This window comes from Episyrphus balteatus, chromosome 4 (genome assembly GCF_945859705.1).
Source record: "Episyrphus balteatus chromosome 4, idEpiBalt1.1, whole genome shotgun sequence".
In the NCBI taxonomy this organism is placed as follows: domain Eukaryota; kingdom Metazoa; phylum Arthropoda; class Insecta; order Diptera; family Syrphidae; genus Episyrphus; species Episyrphus balteatus.
In genome coordinates this window covers 50,827,144-50,838,343 of record NC_079137.1, presented here as the reverse complement: position 1 = coordinate 50,838,343, position 11,200 = coordinate 50,827,144, and positions in this window count along the sequence as shown.

Genomic DNA, 11,200 nt, shown 5'->3' with positions numbered 1-11,200 from the left:
TTTTTTTTTTAATTCAGAAAATATTTTATCAGCAATAATTTTTCTTTTAATGCAAAATATTTTTATTTGCAACATAATTTTTAATTTCAATGCAAATATTTCTCAGTTTCAGTTTTTACATTCATTTTTCTAATGCAATTTTTATTGCAATAATTTTTTTTTTAATGCAAAAAATTTTCACGTGCGTTATTTTTACGTATAAATAATAAATATTTTTTTCTAATGTAGTTTTTTGTTGTTGATATTTTTACAACCCAGTTTGTATGATTGGTATCGATGCAGAATTCAACCTTATTGCTCTTTTATTGGAGTTGATGCAGTGATCCTTTATTGAGGATAATGAACTATGAACAATGAACAATGAACAATGAACAATGAACAATGAACAATGAACAATGAACAATGAACAATGAACAATGAACAATGAACAATGAACAATGAACAATGAACAATGAACAATGAACAATGAACAATGAACAATGAACAATGAACAATGAACGATGAACATCTACAACCTTTTGTAAACTGTTCGAAAGCATGCAGCCGAAGTTAAATAGGCTTTTTTTTAATTTTATGAAGATGTCAAATATCTTTTCCAAGGATTTCAGTAAAAATAATTTCTTTGGATGGGTTGTATCCTTTTTCTCCATTTTCCGCAAATATGTTTACGGTGCCCTTCTAAGAATTGAATAAATGGTTCTTTTGCTACTGCAAGAAAACTTTACCACTTTTCCTTAATTAAAGTTATCGATTAGATAATGCAGCTTTATTTAAAAGTAGACACATAATCCTTTTGTTTCCTTTTTCTCTTTCCACCAACCGTTAACTTAAAAAGATTCATCAAAGTATTTTACGAGTATATTTATTATAATTAAGTTGAAAAGTTTAAAACATCAGGTTGCTATGCGCGAGCATTACCAACACCGAAAAAACATTATACTTTTGCCCAACAACGTCAAAGGATATCAAAAGTTATTTAAGCATAATCTCGCTTACACAATTTGTGGTTTGGCTTTTTGTAATGCGATTCATACACCTCTCTTTTTGAGGAAATCAGATTACAATAACCAAAAAAGCCAACGAAACATTTTGAATTCCAAATTATATTCATTCTTTTTCTCTCTCTCTCTCTGTTCTTTAAACACGTCTCTTCGAATCGTTGTAGCTTGAGTAAATTTATTTATGTAACAATACGTGTAACGTGTACTGGTACAAAATTACATCTATACTTTATTTAAGTTCCAAGAAGAAATGTACTCTAATATAGCAGCAGTAAATTGTACATTTATACTGTAGGTAGATTGGTAGGTGGGTATAAATTCAAACAAAAATTCATTTTGTAAACACACACCAGCTTAACTATCAGCGAAGAAAACCAAACAAAGGATATAAGAACGATGAAAAAAAAAAATAATGTTATATCTAAAATTCAAAAAGTTTTTGGTTTTCTCTTCTTGCAACTTTCTCGTAGAAGCAGCACGTTATTCCCAGACATATAACTCTGGCCACAAAGTTGAAAATCGTAATAAGTAAAAATTAACAAAAAACGAAAAAAATAAAAAGAAGAAGAATAAAACAAAAGAAAAGAAAAGAAACAAAATCATCCAAAGGAACGGGTAACACAAACAACTTACACCGATTTCCACCATCATCCTAGCCATCTTTATCGTCCTTCTTCCTTTTTAAACATAACTTTGGACAGCACATAGTGAAGCGTGAACGTGATGTGAAAGTTCTCGCGAGTTTATAAATTAAAAATAATGAAAAAAAAATAAAAACAAATCAGCCATTCTTTCTATATCTTATAATAAACATCATGATGAAAAGTTTTTTTTCTTCAACTCACAATGAAGAGTTGTTTTAAGGGCAAGTTATGTGTTCTTCCCATTTTGTAGTTTAAAAAAATTTGAAAAAAAAAACATGAAAAACGTTTTTAAGAAAGCCATTCCTATAGTAGTAAACTAGTCACTTGTCAATATAGACCACAGGTGCCAAATATTAGCTTTCGATCTATAAAAAAAAAAACACAAAAGACGAGATGAAAAATTTTTGGATTTAAAAAATTGTTCATATATTGGGAGTGATTTATAGATAACGTCTGAACCCTCGAACTTCATACGATTGATATTTGGTTGAAAACAAAAAGCCTTTCGCACTTTTTAGGATTGGATTTAGTTTTTGTCAAATATATCGGTCTTAATTGGTTGTAAAAATGGACCTCGAGACACAAATCTAAAAATGAAACCGCATGTGGAATTCCATTTTGACTTGGGTATATCTGTATAAACCTAGCCTACAGCCTTAACCGCTGGAATGATTTTCTCCAAACATTGTAGGTTAAAAGTTTTGGATGACACACAAGAGAGGAAATTTAGTATTTTAGGGTCAAAAATAAGTAACCTGCCACTAAACGAAATTTTTAAATTTTTTTCTGAAACGGTTATATAAAATTTGGTCACATTTTTGTATCTAAAGTTGTAAATAAGTCCTTTTTTTGGAATTAAAATGCGAAACATTTTTAAAACACTATAAGTGATAACTTCCTGCTGCCAAATAATAGATTTTTTAAATTTTCTTTTCTTGTAAACGAGTAAGATTACTAAGGAAAGTACAGAAGCGTGTCGAAAGCCACAATATTCTTATTAAATTCGATGTTTATAAGAAAAATTAAATTTTTAAAAAAATCAACAAGCATTTTTAAAACGGGATGCTAATTTTTGCGGAATTTACCTAGTTTTTAAGTGTTGGTTAATATTTTGGCTGAAAATGACATACCAACATTTTTTGAAAAATGTTTAAAAACTTTATTTATTTATTTATTAAATTCAAGTTTGAACCAAAACTGACACTTTGAAAATGAAGATGTCTAATATAGTGTGTTTCGTTATGCTGTCTGCCAGTCTTTGCAGCTGTAGATCTGCATTTGCACCTGTACATCACATATTAATTACTGCCTAGAATAAAGATTAGGATTTTCATCAACATTAGCAGAGAAGATTTTCATAAAATTCTGGAAGTTTTTTTTTAAATGTGATTCATCTTATAAATATATGAACACTGGCTGCATGACTCATGCTGAAGTTCCATCTGGGAGCCTCTTAGTTGATTGGTATACATTACAATTGCATCTTAGAGACAAAATCATATGAAGCTAAGTACCTACATCTTTAGATAACCATACGTAAGTAAATCAGAAAAATCAGTTTTAGAAAAGGGACATTGTTTTTCATTTTTAAGATTTAGTTTTAAAGTGTTGATAAATTGCTACAAAATTTTATATCAAAAACTTAAAAAAATAATAATAGCTATTTTTAAAATTATTGATCCAACGACTTTAAAATTTTTTTTCTATGAAAGCAAATTACGAATTTTTTTTTTGATTATATTCCATTAAAGTTTCTTTTCTTTGAATTTGAAAATTGTGTTTTTTTTTTATTAATTTAACAATTTTAAAAATTAAAAGCAAATTAAAGGAACAAGTTTGTGCAGCCCAGTCCTGCAGTAGGTATTAATTCTATGTTTTTTTTTTTAATCAGCTATTCTGAAAAAAAGTCATGCAATTTAATAATTTCGTTTGCTTTCAATTGCCAAATTCGTTTAAAAAAGTTTAGAAAATTTAAGTATCTTTAGGTAATATTTTTTAACTTACTATTTTTTTCAATTGGTTTTTACTGGCACCAACATACGACTCTAGCATTTACTTAATTTTTCTTTTGTTTGTATATTTACATTTAGTTTTAAATTTTCTTAAATATCTGATTCCATTTAAACGTATCCTTTGGCATAACAGCTTTTTCTTTTTTTGCTTTGTCTTGTGTCGAACATTTTTTCTGGTTGATTGCTAATCAAGAGTTTTCTGTATACAGAAAGGTTTAAACTTTAAAGATTATTTTACTATATCAATTCCTGGGAGGCCAACTGCAGTTATTTTCACTGAATTAAGCTTTAAGAGTTCCTGGTAACACTCAAACATTATGCCAGGGTAAACTTGTTTCCAAAAAACAAAACTGAAAATAGAATGTCAGAACTGCAATTTTCAACATACTTCAATTGAATAACATTAGGTAAATGTATAGAAAAGTAAATTTTCCAGAAATTCGTATTTTAAAATAGAGCTCTGAATTCTTTTTGAAGTTAAAAATTCAGGGACATGTTCAAGTAACCCACCCTTTAACTTGACTGTGTTCATCAACCTAATGCCTATTCCACCATTATTCATCTGTCTTTAAAAAACCCTGCGGAGAACCTCAATCAACTCAAATAATGTAGGTACTGGCCTTAAGTTTATTTGTACCACTTTCAAGTTGTTTCCCTTCCTAGAAACGCTCATATTTAAATTTCATTTCTTAAATTTATCTTTTGCCTTAGTAGCTGTAAAAAAGGTTAAATTCTGAGGTTGACACAATCCTACTTATATTTCTTTATACATTTTTCATAAATTTGGCTCATATTCAAAATCGATTGAGTTAGCTTTGGCCTTGTCCGCACTTATCTAAATTGTGTCCTTTTTTTAGGACCCAATAACACAGTAAAAGAAAATTCTTAAAACGAGCTCTTCACTTATCTTCACTATACAACAACTTTTTTTTTACTTTCTCCACTTTACTAGATTTTTTATCAAAATGACATCACAAATGACATGACGATAACGTAATGATCAACTGAAAACGAACAAGTTAAACTACGTTACCTTAATCCAAACGAAGTAGTCACTTACACTAAGACGTAAAGTAGAAGTATAAAGTCAAAGTAAGATTAAGAAGACGGTCATCTGCATTTCTCTCTTTCCTCTTTTTTTTATATTATTCTTTACCATCATCATTTTCCAAGTCCAAGTCCTTCCTTTTTTTTAACAAAGGGTCAACTTTTTTATTCGTGCTATGCAATCGCTGGCAAGAATACAAATCCACACAGAAGCAAAACCTTTATCCGAAAATCTGCATATAAAGGTAAAAATTTGAAGACGAAACGAACAAAAAGAGAAAAGAAACGGTACACGTTTCCTTTGATATTCTTCGAGTTTTTTTACTCCATTTTTTTTCTGTTTGAATGGCTGTGTACAAGGGAAAGTCCTATCTCATCTAATTAGGTTAAGTTCCGGTTGCTTTTTTGTGTTAGCCTTTATCATGCCTCTTTTTTGCCATTTTGCCATGTTGTGGATTAGTGAACTCGTTTTGATGTATGTTCATTATAATCGTACAACACAAAGTCCCCAACAAAATGAGAATACTGCAATAATAACAACAACAACAACAATATACCACATAGCAAATTGAAAATGGCAAAAGATGTACAAAATATACTATCTACTATGTCATTTGTGCTATTCCTGTGTGGATAGTAATTTTTTTTGGAATGTGTACAAATAAAAAATTGTGTAAATTTTTATTTTTTTTTTTTTAATTCTGTAGAACATATCGAGGACACAAGTTAGAGTGGAGTCCATCAAGTCCTTTTGTTGTGTGTGTGAGTCAGAAGCTTAATGGAATTATTTTGTTTTTGTTTTGTTTTGGTATCAAATAAATGGGTGAATGTTTTTATATCATTAAGATTGAAAAGGTGAATTTCACCAACTTATAAAAGTGCAACTTATCATGAACTCTCGTAATTGTAACAAAATGAAACATTAATTTTACTACCAACTATTACTTGATACTATTTGAAACTCAGTTTTGGTCTCATAATATTTATTTGGTATTCAAAAAGCTCTTTTGCCGTTAAAACGACTGTTTTCGAGTTATTTCATTTACTGCGCTTTTGTGCATTTTTAGTTAAAAATTGTGAATTCGAGCTCGGGCTTTTCGATGTAGAAAAATTTAAAAGTTAAGTTAAACTTATAGAGATTTTAGTCTAAAATTAAGAGCAGGTATACATCGATTTTGTCAATTAAAAGTCCGTAAGGGCTTTAATCACTTAAAACTAAAAATTTATGTTTGTGACAAAAATATTTTTTTAAAACTTGTTTCTGAAGATGCTAAAATCGTGCTATTTTTTCCAAGAAAACCTGCGTCTTAAAATAAGTGGAACGATCTTCATAATTTCTTGCAATTAAACAAACCATTTACGGTGCAAAACAAATGCCTGAAATATTTTTGTTTATTTTTTTTTATTTCAACAAGAATGCACATAAAATTATTGAAAAATATGCAGCTTTCCAATACAATTACCTAAATTGGAAGGATTTTTTTTTTGACAGTTGACCAATCAGAGACCGAAAAATTACCTAAATATTTTTAGTCCTTTACGTTTCTGAACCTGCCCATTAAAAGTGAAATGAAATTTTGACAAAGTTTAAAGGGATTCCATTTATTTTTACAAGAAATCTAATTATTTTAAGACACTTTTCGTGTAAAAGTGATTAGAAAAAATCATTTACAATTACAAAAATGGGGTCTCAAATGTCCGATTCCTTAAAAATAAAAAAGTTTTATGACTAAATCTGTAAATTTTTTTGATATATTAAGCTAATAAAATTAAGTCTTATTTTAATCCTTTCGTCCTATTTTGAAGACTTTTCTACACTGATTTCAAATGTAAAATACAACTTTTCTATTGTAGAGAATGGAATGGAAATTTTCAATCTTTCTTAAAATTTTCTGTAAAGTAATTTGTTCTTGAGGTATTGTATGATTTTATGATTAAATTTTTTAAACTATTATTACACACGATAATTTTACGTGATAACATCATCAAAAAACAGGTTGTGTACTTAGTAGTCTTTTTTCACTAGAATGTCAAATCGTAAGGAAGTTCGTTCATCTTACATTCAACATGAGATAACTTGCGAATTTATCTAATTTAGGATGTAGGTATAGTGAAAAAATTAAAATCTTTTAAAATAATTTGTAAGCTAAAAAAAGTAAAAATAAAAGGTATTGGAATTTGAACCCCAGACCTCTGGTAAATAAATTGCACGACTGGGGTCGCACGTACTTGCTCTTATGCTTAAAGTGACTTTAATGTTACAGCTTTTTATTCAAGAATATTTGGGAAAATAAAAATAAAATAAAATCTGTTTTTATAATTAATTAAACACCGTTTTAAATAATCTTTTACAAAAAAACAAGTATGCCAGTTTATGTCTTGTATAGAAAGGAATTTTTAGAAAAAAATTTTCCTAAATCGTTAGTGCCGTTTTTTAAAAAAATTATTTTTTATATATAAAAATTTTCTAACATTTTTCAAAAAAAAAGTTGGTATGTCATTATGAAGAAATAATTAATTTACACATAAAAACGAAATTTAAAAATTTTTCACAAACCCGATTTCAAAAAATTGATTTTTCAAAAAAAAAATTTTCAAATATTTTTAAAAAATCCAAAAATGTGTTTTTGGGAAATTTTCTAAAATTTTAATATTACCTTCACTTGAACGCTTTTGTTTAAAAATTTTAGTTAAAATCGGGTTAGTCTTGTACGAGATATTCATAAATCAAAAAAACCGTTCTATGACAGGTACCGTTAATAACGGTACAAAAAATATTTTTTTTATTTAAAAAGTTGTATCTTATGTGTTATACTATACACAAAAATTTTAATCAAAATCGTTAGAGCCGTTTTCGAAAAAAATTTACTTTTCTATTTCCGTTATATGGCAGGTACCGTTAGTTTTGGTCATAAAAAAAAATTTCAATTTCTCCTCTAGGGAATCACCAAAAACTGCTAACCACCAAGTTTGAAGAAAATCGCTCCATTAGTTTAGGCTGCAGCTCGAGGTACTTACAGACGGACAGACAGACGGACAGACAGACGGACAGACAGACAGACAGACAGACAGACAGACAGAATTGCTGGACCCACTTTTTTGGCATTCTCCATCATCGTAATGTCATGTAAAATTGTTATCTCGAGTTCGATTTTTTTTACGAATCCTAAACTTGCCCTATAGTACCTAGGTATATCGCAAGTAAAAAGAAAAATCGTTCGATGGCTTAACACCTTTAAGTTGGACTGTCGTAAGCTGGACTTCGCTGTAAGTATATGGCTTGTCCTTGTCCTTTTTATGAAGACGCATTTCTATAATTTCAATATAAACCAAAAATAAAATTTTCAAAAACATAATTTTTGGATTTTTGAAAATTTTTTTTTGAAAATTGAAATTTTCGAAAACGGGACATTGAATTTTTTTGAAATTTTGTTTTAAGATGCTGATTAGTGATTTCTACGAAATGGTATACCAATTTTATTTTAAAACTTTTTTTCCAAAAAATTACACTGGTCAACAAAATTGAACTTTTTTTTTGCCACAAGAACCAAGATATACTTTTCTATAGGTTTTTGATATGCTGAACTCGAATCTGAAGTCAAAAAAATTTGATTGGCCTCCGTTTTTGAGATATAACCGTTATAAAATGCTGAAAAACGTCATTTTGGCTCTTTTCTAGCTTCTGTTTTTATGTGGGGTAATTCATTATAAACAAATTTGTACCGGTGATTATAAGAACAGATATTCTTCTTCCAGAAACTGTTTAAATTTTCCCGATATCTCTTTTATTGCTCGAGATATCTTAAGTTTCAGTTAGTAAAGCCAAGGAGAAACTAAATTTAATCTAAAGTTTAAGTCCCTGGTCATAATATTTTTGCCACAAGAACCAAAACATACTTTTCTAGAGGTTTTTGGGTCGCTAAACTCGAATCCGCAATCAGAAAAATTCTATTAGCTTCCCTTCTTGAAATATAACCGTTAAAAAAACCTTTTTTTTGCATTTTATAACGGTAATATTTCAAGACCGGAGGCCAATAGCATTTTTCTGATTGCGGATTCGAGTTCAGCAACTCAAAAACCTTTAAAAAAGTATATTTTGGTTTTTGTGGCAAAAAAAGTTTAATTTGTTTGGCCAGTGCTATTTCTGAGTCAAAGACCACTCCTTAAATTTTAAACATCTCGGGAAGTAAAAAAGATATCGGAAAGATTTAAACATTTTTTGAAAGAATAAAACCAGTTCTTATAGGAACCGTTACAAATTTTTTCATAAGGAACTACCCCACATAAAAACATAACCTCGAAAACAGCCAAAATGACGTTTTTCGGTATTTTCTAACGGTAATATTTCAAAAACGGAGGCCAATAAACATTTTCTGTCTTCAGATTCGAGTTCAGCATATCAAAAACATATAGAAAAGTATATTTTGGTTCTTGTGGCAAAAAGCTTGTTGACCAGTGTTATTTATAAAAAATTAGTTTTTTAAAAAACGGCTCTAAAGATTTTGAAAATTTTTTTTTAAAAATGCATCTTAATATATCAATCAAAACTGCATACTTGTTTTGGAGGGCAATTTGATTTCAGATTTTATTTTATTTTTTTTTTTTTAACGAATTTTATTCTTTTTCCAAATTTCTATATAAAAAGTCTTAAAAGTGTAAGCAATTTTAACTCCAAGAGGAAGTTCGTGCGACCCAGTCGTGCATTTTATTTTGCATGCTGCCAGAGTTGATTGATTTATAAGAAGTTATCACGTCAAATATAGGTTTTTTATTTTATTTCAGAAAAAAACTTAACGCTTTCAAAATACAAATTCTTATTTTACACAGTTATTGCGCCGCTGCTGTGGGGCAAGAGCCCGAAATAGGCTTGAGAAGTTTTTTTTTTTTCTAATATCTTCGCAGAATTGGTTAGGGGTCTTACGGAAACGACGGTTGAATAATTTGTAATATGACTTTAATAGGTCTCATACCTGCTGCATTATTAGGGCAAAATATGATAGAAATTTAATAAATTTGCCAAAAAATCCTAAAACACATTTCCGGTGCCAAGACATTTGAAAGATTATTGTACCTAATAACTTTAAACTTTTAAAAAATACTTATTTTAAGATTTTTGATAACAACCTAAAATTTGTTAAACATGCAACTTAACTTACTCACCCAAAATAAATTTATTGACTTTAAAACGATTTAGTTTTAAACCTTCTTTTATCGCCAGGGACCAATGAACCCTCGACGAAAATCATTTTCTCTTTTCATTAAACTTTTCACCTAGATAAATTTAAAAAAGTGTTTGATTAAGCGTATCATTTCATTCTCTGATACACACACGAAAAAACTATAAAAGAAACCGATAAACTGGTTCATCATTTGTGAATGTTGCGCAAAGTGTAAAATAACTTATTCATAGAATTTCGAGATCGAAACCTCTTAATAGTATAATCTCTTTCCTGGAATCACCTTTCACACTCATCAGATACGTATTATAAAGGATCTGGTATACAACATCACAACAACCGACTATAGATACCAACTCCCTCCGCATTCAACACATCCTTCATATAAAAAAAATATCCTCCCAGCACATTGAATTTTGTATCCTCAATGCCCCATAAAAAAACCAAATCTCTATCTCATTCCCTAGGTGGAAATAAAAATAAAAACAAAAAAAAATACAGAGAGAGAGAAAAAAACACCATAAAAATGTTTTAATTTTTAATCAAATCCTTCTCAGCTTTGGCCAAAAATTCCCACGGTGCGGTGGATGAATGAATGAAATAGTTTTCAGTTGAAACATAGTAGCTACAAATCCATGCTGTAATCCACACCGTTTTATAGAACGACAACGACACGACGAGACCGAATATGGCTTCCATCTACAGCCAAACGAATATCTATATCATCTCTTTTCTATGGTTCCTGTGTGTGATTCCCCGGAAGAAGATCTATATAATATATAGACCGACCCGACATTATGCAGTAGTGGTTAACCGAAATCCCTTAGCTCTAGATGTGGAAACAACTTAATACGTCAAATGATGAAACTTCTGCCCCATACACTAACTATCCTATCTTCCATCCCCCGCCCCCCCCTTATTCTCTCTCACAACCCAAAATGCAATCTGAATTTTTCCCAGGTCGTTACCCTCTCTTTTCTCCGAAATACTTCACATTGCCTTATCTGAATCATTTTAGGGATAGTTTACAAAAAAAAAACCGGATGACGTGGAATTCCTTAAAATTGCATCTGTCAGTTGTTACGTTACGTATACGGTGGATGGGTAAAAAAGGTAGGTAGCGGGTGGCAAAGCCTCATTTCACTTGGACAATAAAAAAAATGGTTAAGAAAAAAAAAAAAAAAAAAAACAGTACCGTAGGATGCCGCCCCAAGTCATCGTGAATTGGCTCCATGCTTTTGTTTGGTGAATTCACTTCAAAACCCCAATCTGCTTAGTGGTTTCTTGTTTTTTTTTTCTTTTTGTTCATCTAATTTTGT